Source organism: Carcharodon carcharias, chromosome 14, assembly GCF_017639515.1.
Source record: "Carcharodon carcharias isolate sCarCar2 chromosome 14, sCarCar2.pri, whole genome shotgun sequence".
Lineage (NCBI taxonomy): Eukaryota > Metazoa > Chordata > Chondrichthyes > Lamniformes > Lamnidae > Carcharodon > Carcharodon carcharias.
The window spans coordinates 128,241,976-128,267,207 of record NC_054480.1 but is presented as its reverse complement, the minus strand read 5'-3'; the positions used below and the strand labels follow the sequence as shown (position 1 = coordinate 128,267,207).

General features: G+C 43.7%; 1 protein-coding gene across 1 annotated transcript in view; it reads left to right on the top strand.

Moving 5' to 3' along the window:
• The first annotated feature begins 655 nt into the window (after window positions 1–655).
• mef2b (myocyte enhancer factor 2b) overlaps window positions 656–25,232 on the top strand; it is a 127,794-nt gene continuing 103,217 nt past the window's right edge. Inside the window, exon 1 of the mRNA XM_041203711.1 lies at window positions 656–1,150. The gene's annotated coding sequence lies outside the window, so the exon portion shown is untranslated. The remainder of the gene's footprint in view (window positions 1,151–25,232) is intronic.

Here is a 25,232-nt window from a genome sequence, read left to right as displayed (position 1 = left end):
CACCTTTCAGGATGAAGGTGGAGTCGGAAAATTAAGACGTAGGAGGAAAACTGGGCGCGCTGTTCGTGATCCTGCGCCTCCCACTTTTAAAAATATACAGTTAGAAATGGAGATGGGCAGTTAAAGATGCTCTTGCTCTTTTTTCACCAGCTGTTTTGAATCCATTTGGACACGGTCCCTAAAAGCTGGAGTCAGTGACCGTGTTGGGATTTGCCCCCTTTTTTAATATTAGATTCATTTATAAATGCGCCATAAATGTAAACGCACAGTCTGGCTAGTGCACACTGAGTGGCTGAGAGGGGAAGGAGAATGAAAATAATTCTAGCTATAATAATATTTTTTAAATACAAAAATTGATATATACAATATATAAATATAATAATTACAAAAATGAAAACCAAGAAAGTGCTCCAGTTTTATTCCCCCGCAAATAATTGACAGGCGGGATTGACTGACAGGTGCATCAGCCAATGGAGGAGAGGGTGAGAAGGTGGCGAACGAGACGGGGAGGGGAAATTGATACAGGAAGCCGGGCGACCAATAGGAGTAGGCGTATGCTAATAACGGAACGTGGGTAGACCAATGGGAACGGGGCGGAGGCCGCCGTGAAACTGAAGGAACTTTTTTGTAACAAACACATCAGCTGGAGGCTCACGTGGGGCCGCGGCATTGATCAGTGACATAGCCAGAGAGACACGGGAGAGTGATAGAAAGAAGCCCCTCTCTCCATTCGACTTCAAATAAATTAAAAGCAAAAAGCACTAGCTAAAGTATAGGTCAGGGGGCAGTGTAATGAGGCCGGGCACTTGGTACTGCAGTAATTGACAGGGGCTGTCAGAGCTCCTGGGATCTCCGGTACAGTATTATATTGAGAGAGAATTTTGTCCTCTTGACTCCCTCCTCCTTGCTCCCCCTTTCTACTCTGTGTCTCTATGTGTTACTGACTTAGTCTTTACATTGTCTGCACCAAGATCAACCCCTAAAGGAGGATGAGGCGGTGCATTTGAAAAGCAACAGTTTTTTTTAATCCCGCTCTCCAACAACCGTGTCCAGTTTTTAATCATCCCGGACTGGATTTTTCTTTTGTGTTGAAGTTTTAATCAGAAATCGCCAGAGGAGTGGATTTTGGGGAAATCGGTTCCAGTGTCAGGTTAGTGACATCTTCATCATCACAGAAAGCTATCTCTGTGTTGTGTGTGCATTAACCATGCAATTTGATTAGATTAAATATGTAAGAAGTCATTAAGATGTATTACAGGACAAATATGTATGGAACGGTCAGCCTTGAAGGGGAGTTTTGTCAGTTTGGCTCAGATTTGCCTCTGGGCAGTCCAAGGTTGTGGGTTCAAGCGTAAATCCAGGACCATAGATTAAGATCTAATTGTTGGAGGTGTTGTTATTCGGTTGGGATATTAAAACAAGAGCTTGTCGATATAGAAAGTGCAGGTGGGCTTTAAAGATCTCATCGCATTATTCGAAGAGTAAGGAGTTCCTCTGGTGCCCTGGCCAACATTTCTCCAGCACCCAACAGCACTTAAAACAGATTAATGGGTCATTACTATTTGTCGATCTCATTGTGTACTAGATGGCTGATGTGTTTTCCTACGTAATAGCAGTCACAGTATCCCACTGATAGATTGGATGCGAGCGCTTTGAGGCACTTCGCAGCCATGTGACAAACACCATTAAATGCAAGTTTTTAAACGGGTGAGACAGATTACAACCCCATTTCAAAATACGGAACTGCGCTTTATTTTACAAGATCTGCAGGTGGCATTTTCAAAGGAAAATCAGTTGAACGGGTTCGATATTGAAAGCGTAAAGTTGCTGCCTACAAGTTTGCAGCACATAGGGAGGCTATTCGGCCTATTGTGTCTGTGTTGGCTCTTTGCTGCAGCAACCCAAAATAATCCCAATGTTTTGCTCTCCCCATAACCCTAGAGGCCTATGGCAATGAAGTAGGGAGGTTATATATGATTTTGTACCAATGCATGAATGCATTTAGTCTATTTATAAATATTGTATCTTAAGGTCATATTTATTACGTTTATATATTATTTACTTATATAACGGTTGTTTTATGCTATTATTAACATTTTATTTAATTTCAACAGTAACTTGCATTTATATAGCATCTTTAACATAGTAAAATGTCTTAAGGTGTTTCACAGAGGTGTAAAGAAACACAATTTGGCAATTAAATATTAGGGATAGGCTACCAAACACTTGGTCAAAGAGGTAGGTTTTAAGAAGTAGCTTAAAGGAGGAGAGAGAGACAGGGAGAGATTGCCAGAGTTTAGGGCCCAGGCAGCTGAAGGCATGGCCGCCAATGGTGGAGCGATTAAAATTGGGGATACACAAGGGACCAGGATTCAAAGAGTGTAGAGGTCTCAAGAGGGCAGGGAGGAGGTTACAGAGACCGGAAGGGGTGAGGCCACGAAGGAATTGGAGCACGAGGATGATGGTATTAAAAAGGAGGCATTGCTGGACTGGGAGCCAATGTAGGTCAGCCAGACAGGTGATTGGTGAAAAGGACTTGATGTGAGTTAGATCACAGGAAGCTGAATTTTGGATGTTTATTATCAGTTGCAGTAACATTGCCTGAATATGTTGTGTTCTTTGAATATGTTTGGCCTTTCGTTAAATATTGAAAGCTGGTTTGTGATGTTGGTATAAATGCAGCTTGTCTTGCAATACACAGAGCTTCCCAGTATTGAGTTCATTGATTTCAGAGAGCTGGTTACAATGGGTTTTTAGTTCCTTGGATAGTGGAGGTGCAAATTCAGCAAGATTCTTGCTCCTGCCTGCTGCCAGTGACTCCTGTTTGAAAGTGAGGTGTTACTGGCTTAGTGCAGCCTCACACAGCTGAATAACCCATCAGCACTGACTTCCTATCCTCACTTGTGAAGAATGACCGGTTGGGCTGAGGTATTAGAGGATGCCCAGAGCCTGTGGCAGTATGCCCTAAGCAGGAGTGGGCACTTTTTCACAACAAAAGGGGGAAAAATTTTGAAAAATAAATTATCACTGCAGATTTCCTCCCAAGGTTTTACTGATCAGCTGGTGTAACTTTAGCAGAAGATTGGTGAAATTTCTGTTTACACCTGTCTCTAGGGTTTCCACCGAATTCACACTGGCCAATCACAATAATGCCAAAAGAATTTCCAGGCATATGTTCTGTTCTCGATAAATATTTCTTGAAGTGAATTATTATTTGCAGCCTCAAAAATAATATTACTCAACAGAGGTGTTTTGGGGGGCTGAAAATTATCATCAGGATTCTTAGAGACTGGAAGTTCTCCCAAAGTGGTGATCTTTCAGCAGACCTCCCCACAAGATATGTCAGATGATAATCAGTGCCAGCTTCAGTTCAGTTGCTAGCACTCTGCATCAGAAGACCAAAGTTTGAGACCAACTCCAGAAATCTGAGCTTGTAATTCAGGATGACACCCCTATATGAAATGTTAAACTGGGACCCTCTGCACCCTCACAGCTCAAGGTAAAAGATCGCACGGCACTATTTCAAAGGCCAGGGGAATTCTCCCTGGTGTCCTGGCTAATGTTTATCCCTCAACCAACATCGCAGATTATCTGGCTATTTATCTCATTGCTGCTCGTGTGAAATTGTTGTGCACAAACTGGCTAATGTGTTTCCCTCGAATCAATAGTAAATAGACTATAAAAGAACACCATTGGCTGTGGAGTGCTTTAGGATGTCCTGAGGTCATGCGAATATTTCTTTTCCTGTAATTACAAAGGCAAAAGTTGTTGACAAATCTGGAAAAAATAGCGGAGATAAAAGAGGAAATGCAGCCCTCAAATGCTGGAAATATGAAATTAAAACCAATGAAGTAATGGAAATATGCAGCAGGTCATTCAGCATCTGGAAAAGAGAGTATGGTTAAACGTTTCTGTCAATAGGCTTTCTGTGAAAGGCTGTGTCTGTGAAATAATCAACTATTCCTTTACCTGATGCCACTCATGGCCCTTTCCTACTTGCATCACAAGTGGACTGACAGCCCACTGTAATCTTAAATTTTCCCACCAAGATTCACCAGTACCAGCGCAATGCTTTCACAAGCAGATTTCGTGTGTGGGCTAATGAGCGGGTGGCACAGTAGTGCCAAGAGCTGGCATTCAGTGCACACTGTGGTGGGGGTGGCAAGGCATGGGTTGGCAAACGCTGTTCACTGTGCATCATAATCCAATCATGGCCATATTGTTGTGATAGGTGGGCAATATTGAAGGTGTAATGTGGGTACCACCTGCTCACCCACTTTACAACAGCGGAGACTGGGGCAGGTGGTGATGCCAATCCAAGGGCATCCTGGGCTTTATTAGTTGTGGCACAGAGTACAAAAGGAAGGGTGAGATGCTAAAAAGCTTTATAAATAACCGATTAGGACTCAGCGACATATTGTTTCCAATTCTGGGCACAACACTATGGGAAGGATGTCAAGGCCTTGGAGAGGGTGCAGAGAAGATTTACTAGAATGGTGCCAAGGATGAAGGATTTCAGTTGTGTAGAGAGACTGGAGAAGCCGAAGTTGCTCTCCTCAGATTAGACAGGAGATTTGATAGAAGTGCTCAAAATCATGAGGGATTTTGATAGAGTAAATAATAAGAAACAGTTTTGATTGGCAGGAGAGTTGATAACTGGAGGACACAGATTTAAAATAATTGGTGAAAGAAGCAGAGAGGAGCTGAAGATTTTTTTTGAATGCAGCAAGCTCTTATGATCTGAAAGGGTTGTGAAAGTAGCTTCAGCAGTAACTTACAAAAGGGAATTGGATTTATACTTGAAAAGGAATAATAAATACATGTTATGGGGAAAGAGCAGGTGAATGGGACTAATTGGATAGCTTTATCAGGGAACTGGAGCAGGTACAATAGGCTGACTAGCCATTGCCTTTGCTGTAAGATTCTGAGCATTGATGATCCTGGTTCAATGCGCAAGGGCAGACCAGAGTGCATTACATGTGGGTGTTTTTAATCAGGATGGGCGAATACAGTAGTAAATACGGAGAAAGAAACAAAATGCAATTACCTCTAAATTTGTTAGCATCAATTTAAAAATGCAGGCAGTGGGCCACCTTTATTTAAATATGACATGTTTTTAACAGGTCCCAAATAGAAGGAAAACAGCAATGGGACCTAATTCTCTCAAAGTTTGGATTGCAAAATTGCAGATAAATTGCCTGCAAAGTAGCAGAGACTATACCAGAAAACAATCCTGAGCACATAATTTAGGATGTCACTCCCAGTGCAATACTTGGGCAGTGCTACACTGTCCGAGATGCTGTCTTTCGGTTGACACATTAAACCAAAGCTCTCTCTGTCCTCTTGGATAGACGTAAAAAAATTCCCAAGGCATTCTTTGAAGAAGAGTAGGGGAGTTTTCCCTAGTGTTCTAGCCAATATTTATCCCTCAGCCACCATCACTAAAACAGATTATCTGGCCATTTATCTCATTGTGCACAGCAAGTTCCCACATACAGCAAATTGGCTGCTGCGTTTCCGACATTACAACAAAGACTACTTTTCAAAAGTACTTCATTGGGTGTAAAGGTCTCAAGGTTGTGAAAGGCACTTTATAAATGCAAGTCCTTTTTATTTAAAATAATGGCTGTGAAGTGCTTTGGGGTGTCCTTTAAGCACGAGGAAGCATTTTTTTTTAAATGGCAAGATCTCTCTTTTCTTTTGATCTCCTCATGTGGGATGTTGAAAGGTGAAGAGGAATCTCCCAAAATGACTAGAGATTTGCAATAAACTGAATGCTTGGCTAATGCAAGTTCAGCACTGTTTGTGATGAAATGCCTTTGATCAGGGGCATCTTTGACATCTCCTGATTCGGGTATCATCAAGTTTAAGCACCTCCGTCAGTGAAGGAAGCAGAGCAATGTTAAATTGCTGCTGAAGCCCATGAGAATATTGTCTCGAGCGTAGATCAGAAAATCAATAGTGACCCTTCAAGGGACAAGATGCCGCTTTCTTACCCAGATAAGGTGCACTTGGCCTCTGGTGTGGCGTTAAACCATGTGCATCATGCCTGGAGTGTGCTAAGGCAGTTGGCTGGGTCATTAAATTGAGTGCCCTGGCTGACTTCTCGCGTAGGTGTAATAGATTCCATGAGAAGAGCAGGAGCGTTCTCAAGTATCCTGGCCAAAATTTATCCCTCAGCCAAACAAGCCTTTAAAAAATTTGTCTGGTCATTATCACATTGCTGTTTGTGGAATCCTGCTATGCACAAATTGGCTGCCTTAATTCCTACATTAGAACAGTGGCCATGCTCCAAAAATTACTTCATTGACCATGAAGTTCTTTGGGATGTCCTGAGGTTGTGAAAGGAGCTCTACAAATGGAAGTTTTTTTAAGAAAATCTCAGGTTGCAACTGGTAGGGTTTCATTATTTTCACTAATATAAGAATAGGGCAAGACCATTCAGTCCCTTAAGTGTGTTCTGCCATTCAATTAGATTATTGCTGATCTGTACCTCAACATTTCTGATTTCTCCCCAAGCAAGAACAGGGTGAAAGGTCAGCCAGGGGTCCACGCTCCTTATTACTGGTTCCTAGGGGGAAGTGTACACACCTGGAAATTGACGAGGGCAGAGTTGGATGAGGAAATATTAACTAGGATGTTCCTTCCCTGGGCCACACTAACCCGCTAACGCTCACCATTTGAGATCACTCTGAGGCAACAATGTTACTCCAGTCAGAGTTAATGTCCATTGCTGTCATTTGGTGAAAACTGGGGAGAAGACTTTTTAAGAACCAGAGATGGAATGAGCAGAAGTTTTTGTTATGCTATGACTTGTTATGACCTGGAATTAAATAATTACTTGAAAGGGAAAAATGTTCAGGGCCATGAGGAAAGAGCAGGGTAGTGGAACGAATTGGAAAGCTCTTTCAAAGAGCTGGCACAGGCACAATGTGCCAAATGGCCTCCTTTAGTGTGTGATTCTGTGATTTTTCCTTTGAAAATAAATCTTTACTATCAACTCTAAACTTGACAAGATGAGCTTTTGATGAAAAGTGATCTCTTGATTCATTAGTTCATAAAGAGTTAGATGAGGAGGAAGCTTGTGTGAAGCAAAGACCTGGTTCCAATGGCCTGTTTCTGTGCTGTAAATTCGGTGTCATTCGAGTTTCTGCCTGTACGGTATCTTTTCCATTCGGAGGTCCCAGTAGACCAGGAAGGCTAGGTTTTATTGAGATTTTTTCTGTGTACAACCAAACAGACTGATGCCTGTCAAAGCAGAATGAAATTTAAATGTAATTCGTGCTGGCCTAATCAAGAGTGAATGGTAAATAGTGGGATCTAAACTGGAAAGGTATTGGCATCTATTTAATTTTTTTTAAAAAAAATGTTCTCCAAGGGTGCAACATCCCAGGACAGGTATAGCATGGGGTTAGATACAGAGTAAAACTCCCTTTACACTGTCCCATCAAACACTCCCATGTCAAGTATGTCTCTGATCCACTTCTAACCTCCAACACCCTATAGCATTTGTACTCACGCCAGCATGTTTTCGTGTTAGGACTGCTTTGTGCAGATGGGTTGTACCCAGTGGGACCTAGATTTTGGCTGCACAAGCCCATTTGACAAAAGATCCTTGTGAGCAGTCACGTTCAGGCTGTCACTCTGAGCTCAAACCAAACACAGACTGCAGAGGTGAAAGAATGGAACTGACTAACCACACCACGTGCACCAGCTGCTAGAATGGACCCCGAGCTAGATGCTGGGTAGTCAAGTTTGGCTGAGTGGGCATCTTGATCTTTGAACTCTTTCCCTCCACGTTTGGAAACCCCTCAAATTCCTCCTGACCATTTAACTGAGACTTTAGAGCCCATTGCATCGTGAGTAGAATTTGATAAAATCTGGAATCGACAAGATAATTTCCTTGTGCTTTGACAAGAATTTGAATGATGAGTCAGATTGGAAATGCTTTCATTTGTCAGATATTGCATCTTTATAGGGATCTGTGGTTTTCTCTTGGCTCTGAACTGCCTAACACACGGTATTAGAAAATATTTCATTGAATTTAAAAATAGCCTCCAACAGTAGCTGTGAAAAACCCTGACATATTTCAATAGCTTGAAGTTTGTGCTGGGGGGAAAGGGGGAAGAGAATTCACAATGCTTCACCGGGTGAAAGGGTAGCTTTCCTGCACTCGATGTAAAACCATGGTCAATATGTTATACACAGATGTATATGTGATCCTGAGAGACATTGGATCTGCCCTGTTGCATGTTGGAAGGCCAAAACCACCCAAAGACCTAAAGGACTGTTGATCTAATGGCCCTGTGAACATCCTTTAAAAGAATAATAATAAATGATTCTCGGCGCACGGGCATCACTGGCAAGGCTGGCATTCATGTCCATTCCTCGTTCCCTTGACTGGGTCCTTGCTCGGCCACTTCCGAGATCAGTTAAGAGTCAATTACATTGGGTATGGGACTGGAATCATGTACAGGCCCAGACTGGGTAGGGACATCAGATTTTCTTCCATAAAAGAATGTTATGAACGGATTGGGTTCTTATGAATTTGTAATCACATTTGCTAGCTTTTCATTTTTTTTTAACTGAATTCAAAACATTTCAAAATGCCCTTTTGGGATTTGAACTCATATATTCTGAGGATTATTAAACCAGTCTTGGGATTACTGATCCAGTAACATAACCACTGTACTGAAGACTGGTAGATGGCCTATTCGAGGTCTTTAAGATTTTGATAGGTAGACAGCAAGAAGATTTTTCCACTTGTATAGGAGCCTAAAACAAGGGTCTGTAAGTATAAGCTAGCCACTAATAAATCCAATAAGGAATTTGGGAGAAATTTCTTCACCCAGTGAGTGGTTGGAATCTGAAACTTGCTACCACAAGGAGTGGTTGAGGCAAATAGTATAAATGCATTTAAGGGGAAGCTGGATAAACATGAGGGAGAAAGGTGTGGAAGGATACGCTGGTAGGGTAAGACGAAGAGGATGGGGGAAGCTCGTGAGGAGCATAAACACCAGCATGGACCAGTTGAGCCAAATGGCCTGTTTGTGCTCTCAGTTGTACATAAATGCACACTGTACTTCAATCTTTCATGTAATGTGGTCCCTGCGTTAATCTTGGAATGGAAGGTAGCAGGGATCCTCTAACTCAGCTGAGCTTGAAGGTGGGGGGGTGGTTGTGGGGGGGGGGGAGCAGAAAGTAACTGCACTTTCTAAATAAAACTCTGTCTGACTGACACTGGAGGCCGCAAATTATAGGTTGTGCTGGTGCTTTAGTCTGACATCAGAACGTGAAAATTACAAGGTTTGTATTTTTAAATACAATTAAGTGTGCTGTGTGTGCGTATAAATATACACGTTGCTGCAGCCCACTGCAGAGCCTCTGTGATAGCAGACAGATAGACAGACATGATTAGAGCTCAAATAAATTCCGGCAATTCCAAGAATTGTAATTGCTATTTTTAAAGACAAGGTTTGCAGCTGAGTTTGGGATGGGGGAGGCACTCTTGTCATGACTCCTGCCTTCTGTTGCCCCCTTTAGCTCCCTTTCTCTGTGCCCCCTCCCCTTTACTGATGATACTAACTCTTATCATGAGAAATTCCTACATTACTTCACAAAAGTGACTGTTCCTCATGAGTATCGTGGAACCTCACAGCACAGAAGGTGGCCATTTGGCCTAATGTGTCTTTACTGGCTCTCTGAAAGAGCTATCCAGTTGGTACCACAGCCTTTTGCTCCATAGTCCTGCATTTTATTTTTCTTTTCAAGTATTGATCCAATTTCCTTTGCTATTGATCCACCAGCCTTCCAGGCAGTGCATTCCAGGTTGTAACTTGCTGTGCAAAACAACTTCTCCTAATGATGCTTCCTTGTGCCAATTGTCTTAAATCTAGATAGTAAACATCGGGCAGTTAACCGCTTTAGGCATTGCAACCAGGTCTGACCCTGTCCTCACCAGAAATGTATACACACACGCAGACGTATGGCGCTGGATAGTATCAGGCCTGGTTGGTTTCTGCCCGCTCTCTCACTGAAGTCAGTTGCAGCATCTCAAACGCTACCCCAGTTATCTCAGGCCAGGAGCAATGGTCGATCTGGGACCCCCCTTGGTTTCTTTGACTCAGAGTTAGAGCATGGCCTTCAATTCGCCACTGAGCCTGAGGGCAGAGCCGTGTCAGGGATTTTTTTTGTACTTGTGCTGAGAAACTTTAAGCTACTTCAGAGGGCAGTTAAGAATCAGATGTGTTGGTGTGGGACTGGAGTCACCCATTAGGCAAGGACATCAGGTCTCCTTCTCTAGAGGACATCAGTAAATCAGTTGGATTTCTATGACGGTAACTTTTACTGCTACCATTTAATTCCCAAATTTTTCTAAACTGAATTAAAAATCATCTCAAAACCGCCCTGGGTGGGATTTGAAATCACATTCTCCTGGATTATCGCTGAGGCTTTTGGATTGTGAGACATATAACATGACCACTCCACTCAATGTCAACATTAATCAATCCTGGGTCAGGCCCAACATATGTAGGTACAAAGTGAAGCTCCCTCTATTCTGCCTCTAGAGGGCAGAATTTTTAGGGCCTGTGATGATGTTGGGGGTGGAATTCTGCACCACCCGCAGGCTTGCTGGTTCATTGGCTCCATCCCGATCCTGGGAGGGGGATGGGGTGCAGAGCCCAAGGCAGAGTTGGAGGCCCTCCCTGCCTGCCAGCTGCAGCCACAGGCTGTCCTGTGGAAAGATCCCACTCCACAATGGTGGCTCAGATGCTATTCGAGGCCATTTTAAAATTCAAAATTCAAAGACAGGGCGCCTCCATCTTGGGGCACCCCACTTACCTGAGAATACAACCTGTTCTTGCTTCGGTGTTGGGGATTCCAATGTGGGCAGAGGGATAGGGGGTGCAGGTAACTGTTCCCCACACAGTGTGAACTTCTGATCCCCATTTGGCTCTGATGGTGGGATTCTGAAGCCCGTGGGAAAAACTCCCAAGCAAAGTGCCTCACCCAACTTCAGAACAGCGCCTCCTACTGGATCTTTGCAATATATTTCCTTTCCAATACCTCAATGAGTAAGATTGTCAAATTAGAGTTACAGTAATATTGTGATTATGTTATGAGATTAGTAATTTGTGTGTCTGAGCTATAAACAAGCAGGGAATGAGTTCAAATCCCACCAGGATTCAGTTTAGAAAGACTCTGGGTATTATCAAGCTGGTATCAGTAAAAATGACCAGTAACCAAAAACCCAACATTATCCTTTAATGTTGTTTAGGGAGCTAATCCCGGGCCTATATGTGAGTTCAGTTCCACATCAAAGCGGTTGACCCATAAGTACCCTCTGACATGGCCTAGCTATCCCCTCGGGTTATCAAACCATTGCCAGCAAAAAAGCCCACTGACATCTTTGAAGGCAATGAGAAATAGAAAGAGGAGAAAATAGAAAGGGTGAAAGGGGAGATGGTGGCGTAGTGATAATCCCGAGGCCCAGACTAATAGCTAATAGGGGACAGGCGTTCAAATCCCCCCAATGGCAGTTTTTGGATGACACATTAGACCGAGGTCCTTGCTTACCCTCTCACCTGGTCATAAGTTTCCCATGACCAATATTTCGAAGAACAGCTGATGTGTTCTCGCCAGTGTCCTACACGCAAAACAGATGGTTGGATCATTTATTTTATTGTTGTTTGTGGGATCTTGCTGTGTGCAAATTGGCTGCTCCATTTTCTACCTTACAACAGTGATTGCACTCCAACACTTTGGGATGCCCTGAGATTGTGAAAGGCGCTTTATAAATGCAAGTCTTCCTTTCCTGGCTTAAGTGGATATTAAAGATCCTATGGCACTATTCCTGAATTCACAGAAAAACTTGCATTTACAAAGCACCTTTCATGACTTCAGGACATATGCATCAAAATGCTCTACAGCCAAGGAAGTATTTTTTGAAGTGAAGCCACTGGTATAGGGCAGGAAATCTGCACAACAAGGTTCCACAAACAGCAATGTACAAATGACCGGATAATCTGTCTTTGTGATGTTGGTTGAGGGATAAATATTAGCCAGGACATGAAGGATAACACCCCTGCTCTTAATACATACATATGAATTAGGAGCAGGAGAAGGCCGTTCGATACCTCGAACGTGCTCAGCCATTCAATAAGATCATGGCTGATCTGATTGTGGCCTCAACGCTACTTTCCAGCTACTTTCTACCCCCAGTACCCTTTGATCCCTTGTCAATCAAGAATCAATTTAACTCGGCCTTAAAAATATTCAATGACCCTGCCTCCTTGTTCTCTAGGAAAGAGAATTTAGTGCCATGGGCTCTTTTACCTTGCAGAGCAAATGGGGTCTCGGATTAGCTTCTCATTTGAAAGGCAGCACCTCTGACAGCTCAGCACTCCCTCAGTACTAAGTTGGAATGTCAGTTTAGATTTAAGTGTCTTTGGAGTAGGACTTGAATCCATTGCTTTCTGACTCAGAAACAAGAGTACTACTCACAGACCACCCTAGAGATCAGCAGTGGCTCAGTCACCCATGGGAGGGTGTGGGATTCTGATGGTGTAAAGGGGGTTTTGTGATACTTTAGCATATGGGAACCTTTATGACCTGTTGGCTCCTGCCTTGGCCAACATTCCTCCCTCACCATCATGAAGGATTTTTATAGACAAATAAGGAGAAACTGGTTCCAGTGGATGAAGAGTTGATTGCCAGAGGATACAAATTTACAGTGACTGGCATAGGAACTATAGGTGATACAAGGAAACTTTTTTTAAAAAACGGGTTATTCTGAAAAGGTGGTGGAAGCAGATTCATGGTAACCTTCAATAGAGAACTAAATAAATACTTGAAGGGAGAAAAATTGTCTGGTCCAGGGGGAAGAGTAGGTGAAGTGGGATTAATTCTTGAAAAGAGCCAGCACAGGCATGATGGGCTGAATAGCCTCCTTCTGTGCTGTATCATTATAATAATGATACCATATGATAATAACCAGTGCCACCAGAGTAACTGGTCATTCATTCCCATCGTTGCTTGTGGGATCCTACCGTGCACAAAATGGCTACCCATGAAGACCATTATTACACTTCATAGTTAATCATTGCCTTTGAGATGTCTCTTACAAATGTGAAAAATAAGGTGTTATACAAACGCATGTCTTTGAGCTTCTTTCTCACCATTTTAAGACATTGTCGGTGACTATGGTAAAGGTTACTTATCGTCGTAAAGAAATAAAGATTGTGTTCGTGCAGTAAGTGAAAGTATGTGGTACCATGTGAATATTTAGCATATGCAACGAGCAGTAGGCACTTTATGGTGCTCTGGCACTGCAGATAGCATTTTTAAATTTGTTTCTCATGATTTGCGCATAACTGGCAATTATTTCCCGTCATTCATCAACCTGATACAACGGGATGGCTTGCTAGGCCCTTTCAGAGGACAGTTACGAGTTGATGAGGTAGTTTGATGAGATAGTATAAAATGATGACAGTGAGTTGGAGTCCATTTTACATCTTTTCCAATTTTTATTTCGGTCGGCACAGCACCGAGTTTTTCCAGAAAGCCGGAAAATTATTTTGCAAACAACTCTAAACAGAGTCATATATATTGATTAAAATGCAATTAGATACTTGGAGAAGGAGAATTTTGACTAATCTTGTTTCTGAATGTAGTGTATGTCTTGGACTTTGAATAAGGCGATACATGTGATGAATTTTCACTTCCCAGAATGGCCTCAATTTTCTGTGTGCAATCTTTTCACTTATGGGATAACCTGATGACCCATTATGTTCCTTTCAACAGTGTCTGCTGTGCCTCAGTGGGTAGCATTCTAGCCTCTGAGCCCAAAGGTTGTGGCTTTGGTTCCCACTTCAGAGACTTGAGCCCAAATTCCAGGCAGAAATTTCAGTGCAGGAGTGCTGCCCTGTCAGAGGTGCCTTTTTTTTCAGATAAGATAGTCATTTGGTAGCACAGGACTTGAGTGTTGCTGAAAAAAGACATTTTGTTGAAGCTTCAGTCAAAAATGAGTGCAAAACAAAAAGCTTTGACAAAATGTAATTTGAAGATAAGGTGTTAAACCGAGGTCCCGTCTGCTTTCACATGTAAAAGACCCAATGGCAATCTTCAAAGAGGTGCAGGGGAGTTTCCTCCAGGGCCAAAATTTACCCCACTGTCAAAGCTCACTGAGAAAACAGATTGCCTGGTCACTGGCACGTTGCTATTTGTAGGTCTTGCTGTTGGCAAAGGCTGCTGTGTTTCCTACATTTCAAAGTACTCAACTCGCTGTTTAGGGCTCTGGGAGGTCCTGAGGCTGTGAAAGATGCTATAGAAATGCAAGTTCTTGCTCTCTTGGTTAAGGTGAGTGGACCAACAGCCAAGGAAGGGAGGAGTGGGACTTCTGAGGGAATGGACAGGAGGTCTGCTGTTGCCCATCTGCAATCCTACCATTGCCGCTGGTGTGAGTTCCAGTGAGTGAGCAAAACATCAGTCTTTCAAGTTTTATTTTTGTGGCAAATGTAACAGGATTTTACTCATACAATTACACGCACACTAGTATATTATGTGTGTTTGGTCAGGGTGGCAGGGTGTGGGGGGTGCAATTGAGAGGAGATTGGGGAAAGATTTTTCTGTCTTTGTATCATAAACCAGGTGTTAGCTGGGCTTCATTCTTGACCCTCATAGACCAGCTCTTTAACCTTTGACCCTCAGAGGCCATTTTAACTTCCTGTTGCAATACTATAAATAGGGCATGGACCTATCCTGTTTCCTGTTTGTCACAAATTTTGTTTCCACTCCACTTATAATTGCTGCAAATTGTCCAGTGATGCCTTTGTTTGTATGGGGGTGGGCAATTTTTTTTTCTCCATGCTCCACAAGTTCAGCAGACCCTGCCTGTGAGAATCTCGTTCCGTCTGGAGAAACCATTCCAAAAGCAATGAGTGGTGTCCCATGGGCTGCAGCAGACGGCCCGATTGGCACTAATGTCTTTGCTTGCGTGGCCTTGTATTCCCAGTTCTTGCTCCACTTTGTGGCCCACAATGCGAGAATTCTGTGTTCCTTCAACTTGGGTCTCTAGTCCACGTACCCCATTTCCATCACCCCCAGCCCCCACCCCACCATCATTCATCTGCCTTGGCCCCAAGCTCTGGAATTCGCCCGCTAAACCTATCCACCTCTCTCTCTCTCTCTTGCTCTTCAAAACCTACTATTTCATGAGCAAGTCCAATTTCTCTCCCACTGTATGTGTGTCTCTGTCCCTGCATATGTCTCTGCTTCCTTGTCTGCCTGGCTTCAGTGTGGGTGGATTCTCTAAGAGAGTTAACCCATTCTCCAGCCTGAGCTTGGCTGGAGGAGCAGGTACTGCACATTACACTAAATTGCAAGAATGCCTTCGAGACTATTTTTAGAACTGAGTTGTCCAGAACACATTTAGTTCCAAGTTAAATATAGCTCCGTGCCAGTAGAGTGGGTGGTGGGAGTGGGGGGAGGGTCAGGAAAGGAGTCCGTGAGTACCTCGTCTTTAAATGCCTGAAATTTGAGCTGCTCTATGACGTAGCTCATTCCTTGGATCTTTGCCAGTGTGAAAAGGAAAGAGATGCCCATTGCTTAGTACTGTCAGTCCAAGTGTCGATAGCTGTTAAGCACCTTTATAAATATCCCATTTCCTTTGGTAGTGGGTATCTGATGTTGGGGGTGTTGCGGTAGGAGGCAGTGGTGAATTAGGGAGAGGTGGTGCAGAGGGGTGGGAGCTGGAGTGAACCAAATTCTGTCTTGCTGGTGAGAATTTGTTGGAAGGCTCAATTAACACTCTCCATCCCTGCACACCCACGCAGGACACAGCAGCATAGTGCAGTGTAGTGGTTATCTAACTGGACTAGTAATCCAGAGACCTAAGAACATGATTTTAAATCCCATCAGAGCGGGTTTGCGAATTTGAATTCAGTTTGTGTAAAACCTTGGAACTGAACAAAAAAACGAGTTCGAAGCTGTCGTTTGTCTTATAAAGAGAACCTAACTAGTTCACTAATGGACATGGAAGAAGGAAACTGTTTGGCCTGAGCTTATATGTGACTCCAGAAGCACGCCCACATGGCTGAATCTTTACTGGACCTCTGAAGCAAGCCCCTCAGTGGTAAGGAGGGGTGGTCAATAAATTCCTGTTTTGCCAGTATAGCCCACACCTTGAGAATGAATAATAATTTTAAAAGGGCGAAAGATGATTTGATATTTTTTTCAAAAAAACAGACGACCTTTAAGGAGTAGATTTCCAAGCTTCCAGGGAGGAAACCTCGCCCCCTGTAGTCTGCATTGGGAATTTGAACACAAGCTGCTTCATGATCTTTCTGTCAGGGGGAATTGTGGGTACTTGAAATGCTGACATGCACAGTAGGTAACAAAGGCAATCTGCAAGGTGTGCCAATCTGGTAAAGGCGTCTGCACCATTTTAGATGTTTCTGGACTGCCTGTCTGCCCTAGCCTTTGCTTCAGCCCTAGGTCATGGACGGACGCTGTAATAGTTCTATGAACTTTTACATTCTGTGAATATCTTATAGTCACAGAGACTGACTTCATGCCTCAGCCTCCACTTTAAAATTTTCATCCATGTGTACAAATATCCTCTGGCATCGCTTTCCCCAACCTATCTCTGTAACCTCCTTCGGCAAAAGAAAGACTTGTATAACTTAACAGCCGCTTCCACAAGCTCAGACGTCCCATGTAGTTATTCACAGGAGTCTTCGCCCCAGTGGTCTGGCTAATAGTGATCTCTCAGCAAACACTGCTAAAACTGATTACACAGTCATTGTCACATTACTCTTTGTGGGACCTTGCTGTGTGCAAATTGGTTGCCGTGTTTCCTTCAGTGCAAAAGTGGCCACTCTTCAAAAATACTTAATTGGATATAGAGCGCTTTGGGACATCTTGAGGTCATAGAAGATGCTATAGAAATGTAAGTCTCATTCTTTTTCTCACATAAAAGGCAGACTAGCCAGCATAGTGATAGCAGGAAAAAGGAGGCTCACAGGACAAGTTGAAGGGGTTAACTCTGATCAAAGTTCCAGATGTATTGCCTGGACTTTGACAACTTCCCATCTCTGAGAAGTCAAGGGTTTGTTGTCTTTTGTTTGTCCGTATTAAAAAACTTGTGGCTGGGCCAAGTACGGATTCTGCCTTTACCTGAGATATCACAACGCACAATATAACTACAGCCCTGCCAGGCATCTGTGGGACAGAAATTTGATCATGTTTGGAAGGGTTGCTCTGCATCCTCAGGAGGTCTTTAGACGCCTGACTGAGAGGTTGAGGAGTATTGCTTAGCCCCCCACTACACACCCCCCGCCCATCCCCACCAAGCCCCAAGAGAAGTAGGGTAGATATATTTTTAAAATGTGGAAGTTAGAGTGAATTGAATAATTTATTGCTTTTGAAATCATTGTGTAAATTGGCAATTTCTTCAATATTCTTCAAACTCTTCTGCAGCATTAGGATTTTGAAAATGGGACAAGATTGTTGGGTGAGTTTACCACCTGGAGGAAGAGTTGTGTCCCCCATTGAAAGACAGACATTTCAATGTCTGAGCTCAGACTGTGGTGTTGGCTAGATATTCATCCATGGGAGGAAGGGGCAGCTAAAGCTGAGCCCAAACCTGTCCCTGAAGGTCACTGATCAAATACAGCAATCCAATGTAGCAGCCTGCTTCTTTGACAGAAGTTTTTTTTATTTGTTCATGTGATGTGAGCATCACTGGTTAGGCTAGCATTTGTTGTCCATCCCTAACTGTCTTTGAGAAGGTGGTGGTGAGCTGTTGGGGATGGGCAAATAATGCTGGCCTAGCCAGCGACGCCCTCAACCCATGAATGCATAAAAAGAAAGAAATGTAGCTTCAGAATCTGTCAGGTAAATAATGTCTAAATCAGCAGACAGAAGCCTTTTTCTTCTTGCCTCTCTTTTTAAAAAGGATTTCAAGGGGGCTGGAGCATATTACCCTATAATTGCCCCTAAGCTGATTATGGTCAAATCAGCAAAGATACCTGAAAGGGCAGTGGAAGCAGATTCAATAACTTTTAAATAGGGAATCAGATAAACTCTTGAAGAGAATAATTTGCAGGGCTATGGGGTAAGGACAGAGGGAGTGGGATCAATTTGGCTCCAGCCTGATGGACTGAATGGCCTCTTCTGCAGTCTAACCTTCTTTGATTCTGGGAGATGCAGAAGATTGAATCTGGAACTTCTCTGGTTTGCGTGACTCAGTTTTGTGCTGAGCAGAGTCCATAACAACGGAAACATGGGGGTGTTCCACTGGTTTCCTCCTACCCTGAGAGTTTGGATGAGATGTCAAATAGAGGCCTCTTCTTCCCTCTCAGGTGGGTGTAAAAGTTTCATGGCCACCACTTCAAAGAAGAGCAGAGGAGTTCTCCCCGGTGTCCCGAACAATATTTATCCCTCAACCAACACCTCCAGAAAAAATACAAGATTATCTGGTAATTATCATGTTGTTTGTATGAACTTGCTGTGTGCAATTGGTTGCCATGTATCCTACATTACAAAAATAACCACACTCAAAAACTTTGCTCCTTTGGCTGTAAAGCACTTTCAAATGTCCCGGTGTTGTGAAAGGCAGTAGACAAATGCAAACCCTCTTTTTTCCTCTAAATCTCCAAGTCCATGAAATTGAAATGGAACAAATAAGAGAAGGGTGTATAGTGGGCAGACGTTTGCAGGGGGTTCTCCAACAGTAACTTTGGTAGAAGAGCTATGGTAAACCAGCTCCCACCACAGCCAAAATAAATGGAGTAAACAGAAATCTGCCTCCATAGGGACAAGTAGAACTGGGTTACCTGAACTCCGTAAGTTGGAGTTGTCCAGGGGCCATGGTTTGGGAACTCCTTTAATGTAGAGGAGGGTGGGGAAAGCTGATTGTTCTTTGTCATGTATCCCACAGAGGTAGGGTCACATAACCTGTGGTGATTGTAACATGATCAGGAGGAACAGATGACTTTGTACCTATGGTTCCCAAAGTTCTCCTCTAGTGGGTGTTTACCTGGCCTCTTGGTCTTTTGTAGACTCATTGAGCGGGATTTTATCACAGGCCCTGGGACTCTGAGAGGCCAAAATGGGGGACCTGAGCCTGCACTTGCCACAGCTCAACTAGTTTCCTGCAGGCAGCCTCCTAGGTGGCCTCCTCCAGACTTGCCATCCAATTAAAGGCCTCCGGCTCCAATAGGTCCCCACAGATAACCCCCCGCCCCCCGCCCCCCCCCCCCCCCCCCCCCCCCCCCCCCCCCCCCCCACCCCCTCTCCCCCCCACCCCCACCACCTTACCCAGACTGCCGCACAGAGGCCACTTTCATGAAGCTGGAGGCCTCCACACCCGTGAGAGGGCCGCTCCACCTCTGGCAAAATGCCAGTAGCCCAGGAAAATTGCCCACAAAAGGTTCTTTAATTATTGAAATAAGCTTCCCGTCTCCATTCATAATCTTATTGGCAGCAGGACTCTCCCAACCCGGCTCCCTGCTACTTTCTCTGCCCCCAGCCCACTCCCCTGTGCCAGGAATATCTGCCCTTTGACAAGAGATTGATCAGCTATGATTAGTGAAAAACAGCATTGGCATTATTTGTGTGACTACCAGGACGATAGAAGGCAACCTTTTTATCGTTCACTACTTCCTTTTTAGCTGGTTGACTGGCAATCTTGATGTTGTGCTCTGTCCAAGGTGACTGTAACCGAGGGATTCAGTCTTGTCGTTGAATGCTTGTCTCTCCCATGTACAGGATGGGAATAGAATGCAGGATAGTGAGAGTTGATCGGGACTGCACTGGTTAAAATCAACATTGTCTAAAATTTATTGTACATTCACAATCAAATCACTAATGAAGATTTAAGCTAAAGTTAAAATTATTTTTAAGACTAAATATCGACTCACTTCTACACGACTCCTGCACTATTCCTGGGATCCCCTGCAAATTCTGACACACTCCCAGTGGCTCCATAAAATATTGATATGCACCTAGGATCCCTTTTAAATGCTGGATACTTCCAGGGACCCCCCCCCCCACCTCTGTAAATACTGACGCACTCCCCGGGGACCCCCTGTAAATACTGACGCACTCCCCGGGGACCCCCTGTAAATACTGACGCACTCCCCGGGGACCCCCTGTAAATACTGACGCACTCCCCGGGGACCCCCTGTAAATACTGACGCACTCCCCGGGAGCGCCTGTAGATACTGACGCACTCCCCGGGAGCGCCTGTAAATACTGACGCACTCCCCGGGGACCCCCTGTAAATACTGACGCACTCCCCGGGGACCCCGTGTAAATACTGACGCACTCACTAGTATGTTAAAAGAACACAGCATTCTTGAAATACAACGTTCAATATGATCTGACCCAGATGGACAATATTCATTGAACCTGGCAGCCAGTTGGTATAGGCCCATCGTGCTTCTGCTGGGTCTTTTAAAGTGCTAACCAATCCAATTAGCTTCACTTGCCCTACCCTTTCCCCATAGCCCTTTTGAAAGTTACAATTGTATCTGCTTCCACTGTCCTCTCAGGCAGCGCATTCCAGGTCACCATAACTCGCTGCGTAAAAACATTCCCCTGCTGCCTTCGTTCACTTTGCAAACTTTCTTAAATACGTGTCATCTGGTTACTGACATCCCCCTGCCCTCCCACCGTCCGCCAGAGAGAATAGTTTCACCCAATTTACTTAGACGCTTCCATTAAATCTCCCCTTAACCTTCTCTACTCTAAGGAGAACCATCTTGGCTTCTCCTGTCTCTTCACACAACTGAAGTCTTGCATCCTGGACACTCTCCTGCCAAACCCCCGATGGGAACATTGTGAATCCCAATTTGAGATTGAATGCATGAAATGCTACACCCATTGCTAACTGTGATTATTGGCTTTAACCCCATTTGTTCCCAAGCATCCATGTTCAGAGATCACATCAGAGAGTTACCTGGAATATTTACTAATGAAGATGAAGAATATACAGTTCAATTGTGGTTCTTAGAATACTCGGCATTTCAAAATAAAAATACCAGAAATAAAAAGGTCTGGTATCTTTATAGGGGACAGGCCAGCTAAAAACAGAACTGTCAGGTTTAAATATAAAAGCAAAATACTGTGGATCCTGGAAATCTGAAATAATCAGGTATAAACCTGGACAAATAGCCACCCTGATCTCTGGTTCCAATCTGGTTAATCTCCTCTGCACCCTCTCCAATGCCTTGACATAAGAACGTTTAGAAATAGGAGCAGTAGGAGACCACACAGCCTGTCGAGCCTGCTCCGCCATTCAATGCGATCACGGCTGATCTTGGGCTTTAACTCCACTTTCCCACTGTTCCCCCTATCCCTTAGTTCCCTAAGAGACCCAAAGTCTGTCTATCTCCGCCTTAAATATATTCAGTGATGGCGCATCCACAACCCTCAGGAGTAGAGAATTCCAAAGGTTCACAACCCTTTGAGTGAAGAAATTTCTCCTCATCTCAGTCCTGAATGATCGGCCCCTTTATCCTGAGACTGTGCCCCTGTGTCTTAGATCCTTCAGCCAGTGAAAACAGCCTCTGTGTCAACCCTGTCAAGCCCATTCGTAACCTTGAATGTTCAGTTAGATCAACTCTCATTCTTCTAAACTCCTTCCTAAAATAGGATGCACAGCACTGAACACGATAATCCAGCTAAGACCTTGACCAGTGTTTTATGGTATCCCCATGAACCATCAGTGCTTAAATTCGATTTGAAACACAATGGCGTAAAAACCTCTGGGGACTGGTGGTCACTTGACCATTGTGGAGGTGCGGAGAGCACACATAAAACATAGGTGTATGATATACTTTTGTCACGGACTTTGAATTGAAACTGCCTGTGCTGAAGGTCGTGGTCTTTACTTAGGTCTCTGTTGAGGTCATGTGCAGTCACATATTTGTTGCTGTTAAGTTTGGGGTGCTGAGTGACTCGCTGCAGACTAACTGTGCTTGTTATTAATAACCGGTTTACAGGCTTATGCAATGGGCTGGTGGGAGGAAACTTTGATTACGGTCAAATCCGTGTCCTTCTTCCCGAAATGACTTGATTTTTGGGAAGCAGTGGAGCGGCGTTTATCTGTTGAGACCCTTTGCAAAGGTTGGGACCCCTTTGTTCTACTTTTAAAAAAGAGAATTGCATTTGTGCATCTCCTTTCCTGACCTCAGGACATTCCAAAGCTCTTTACAGCCAATGAAGTGTAGCAACTGTTTTAATGTAGGAAATGCAGCAGCCAATTTTTGCACAGCAGGATCCCACAAACAGCCATGTGGTAATAATTAGATAATCTGGTTTTTAGTCGGATTGGCTTGATGGATGAATATTAGCCAGAACACCGGAGAGAACACCTTTCCAAAATAGCACCATGGGACCTTAAAGTTCCACCTGAGTGTGTGGAGGGGGTCTTGGTTTAAATTCTCATCCAAACAATGTCACCTCCAACATTACAGCAATCCCTCAATACTGCACTAAATTGTCAGCCCAAGTTTTGTTGTCAAGTCTCTGTGAGGGAATTTAATGCCTTTCCCTTCCCACCCCAACCCCAGAGGTGAATTCAGATGTGATGGAGGGTGGGGGGCATGGCCTTGTGATGGGGTGGGAGGGTGATCCTGATTTAAGTCTGGGGAGGAAAGCCTTGTGGGTGGCCTTCCCATGCAGAGGCCAATTAAGGCCAGTTAAGGGATGAGTTAGTTGGGCAGAATAGACCTGCTTCTGCATTGTAAATTCTATGTAACCTCTGACTGGGTGGATTTTTACAGAGAATCATAAATGTCTGTGGCTTGAGGAGCTTTGGCTCAGAGTTATTGAGCTGGAGGCTGAGCTGCAGATACTACAACACGTTAGGGAGGGGGAAAGTTATCTGGACACTTTGTATAAGAAAGCAGTCATGCCCCTTAGGATAGAATCCTCCGATTTGGTCAGCAGTCAGGGACAGGAGGGTGTGGCTGCGAATGAGGCAGGTATGGGGGCCAGAGGGTAGAAATGGAGGAGCTTCATCCTCTGCAATTGTCAAACTGGACTGAGGTGCTTGCAACCTGTATGGTTGAAAGTGGGGCCTGCAAGATGGATGAATAACGTAACCATGGCACTGTGGTACAGGAGACCAGTCAAGCAGTGGGAGTAAATAGGAATATGGTGGTAGTAGGGGACAGTTTGGTCAGGGGGATAGACACAATCCTCTGCAGCCAAGAGCAAGATTCCAGATGGCTGTCAGTACTAGGGTTCGGGACATTTGATGTGGGCTGGAGAGGAACTTGCAGTTGGAGGTGGAGGATCCAGTGGTCATGGTCCGCATAGATACCAATGACACAGGTAGGACTAGTGAAGAGATTCTGCTTAGGGAGTATGAGCAACTTAAAATGCAGATCCTCAATGGTAATAATCTCTGGATTATTACCTGAACCAATGAGCAAATTGGTGTCAGGTAAATAAGATTAGAGAGTTAAATATGTGGCTCAAAGATTAGTGTGGGAGAAATGGGTTTTGGCTCATGAGGCACTGGCACCAATACTGGGGAAAGTGGGAGCAATACCATTGGGACGGTCTACACCTGAACCGTGCTGGGATCGGTGTTCTGGTGAGTCATGTAACTAGAGCGGTAGAAAGGGCTTTAAACTAAATAGTGTGGTAAAAGGGTCACATGTGGGAAGATGTGCTTGATTAGAGAGAGAAGACCAGGCAAGAGAACAGGTGTGGTAGGAAGGGACAGAGAGTGCCAGCAGATAAGGCCAAAAGTAGTTTAAAAAAAGACAGAATTAAAGGCTCTATATCTGAATACACATAGCATTCATAACAAAACAGATAAATTGACTGCTCAAACAGAAATAAGTATGTATGATCTGATATCTATTACAGAGACATGGTTGCAAGATGGTAACGGCTGGGACCGAAATATTCAAGAAGCTGGGAAAAGGTGAAGGTGTAGCTCTGTTAATTAAAGATGGCATAGTACAATAGAGAGAGATGATCTTGGTTCTAAAGATCAAGCTGTAGAATCAGCTTGGATAGAGGTGAGAAATAGTAAAGGTAGGAAGTCACTTGTGTGGGTAGCTTATAGGCCTCGTAACAGGCAGCCACGCTGACGGACAACATATACAGGGAGAAATAATTGGGGATTGTGAGAAAGGGACGGCGATAATCATGGGTGATTTTAATCTATATATACATTGGGCAAACCAGATTGGAAAAGGTAGCCTGGAAGATGAGTTCATGAGTGTGTTTTCGGGACAATTTCTTAGAGCAGCGCATTCTAGGGCCAACCAGAGATCAAGCTATACCAGATCTGGCAATGTGCAATGAGACAAGATTAATTAATGACCTCATAGTAAAAGCGCTTTTGATAGCAGTGATCATAACATGATAGAATTTCGTATTTAGTTTGAGGGAGAGAAAAGTGGGTCTAAGATTAATGTTTTGAATTTAAACAAGTGCAATTATGAGAGTATGAAGACCGGGCTGGCTAAAGTGAGCAGGGGAATTAGGTTAAGGGTTAAGTTAGCAGAGATGCAGTAGCAGGCATTTAAGGAGATATTTTGTAACACTCAGCAAAGATACATTCCAGTGAGAAAGAAAGACTCTAGGGGAAAGACGCACCATCTATGGTGAACTAAGGAAGTTAAAGATAATATCAAATCAAAAGAAAAAGCATACAATTCTGTGAAGGTTAATGGTAGGTTAGAAGATTGGATGGAAAATAAAAAACAGCAAAGAATGGCTTTTTAAAAAATGAGGGGGAAATTAGAATAGGAGAGAAAGCTAGCTTGAAATATAAAGACAGTGGGAGTTTCTACAGGTGTTTAAAAAAAGAAGAGTAAGTAGAGTTAACATTAGTCCTCTACTGAGTGAATCTGGGGTATTAATAATGGAAAAATAAGGAAATGGTGGATGAATTGAACAGATATTTTGCCTCTGTCTTCAAAAAACATTGCAGAAATAAGTGTGCATCAAGAGGAGGGAGGGCAGAACTTAAAACAATTACAATCACCAGAGAAAGAGTACTGAGAAAATTCTTGGAACTAAAAGCTAACAAGTGCCCAGGTCCTGATGGAATTTATCCTAGGGTCTTAAAAGACGTAGCTGCTGAAATAGTAGATGCATTGGTTTTAATTTTCTAAATTCCCTAGATTCTAGAAAATAGCAAATGTAACTTCTCAGTTCAAGATAGGAGGGTGACAGAAAGCAGGAAACTACAGGCCAGTTAG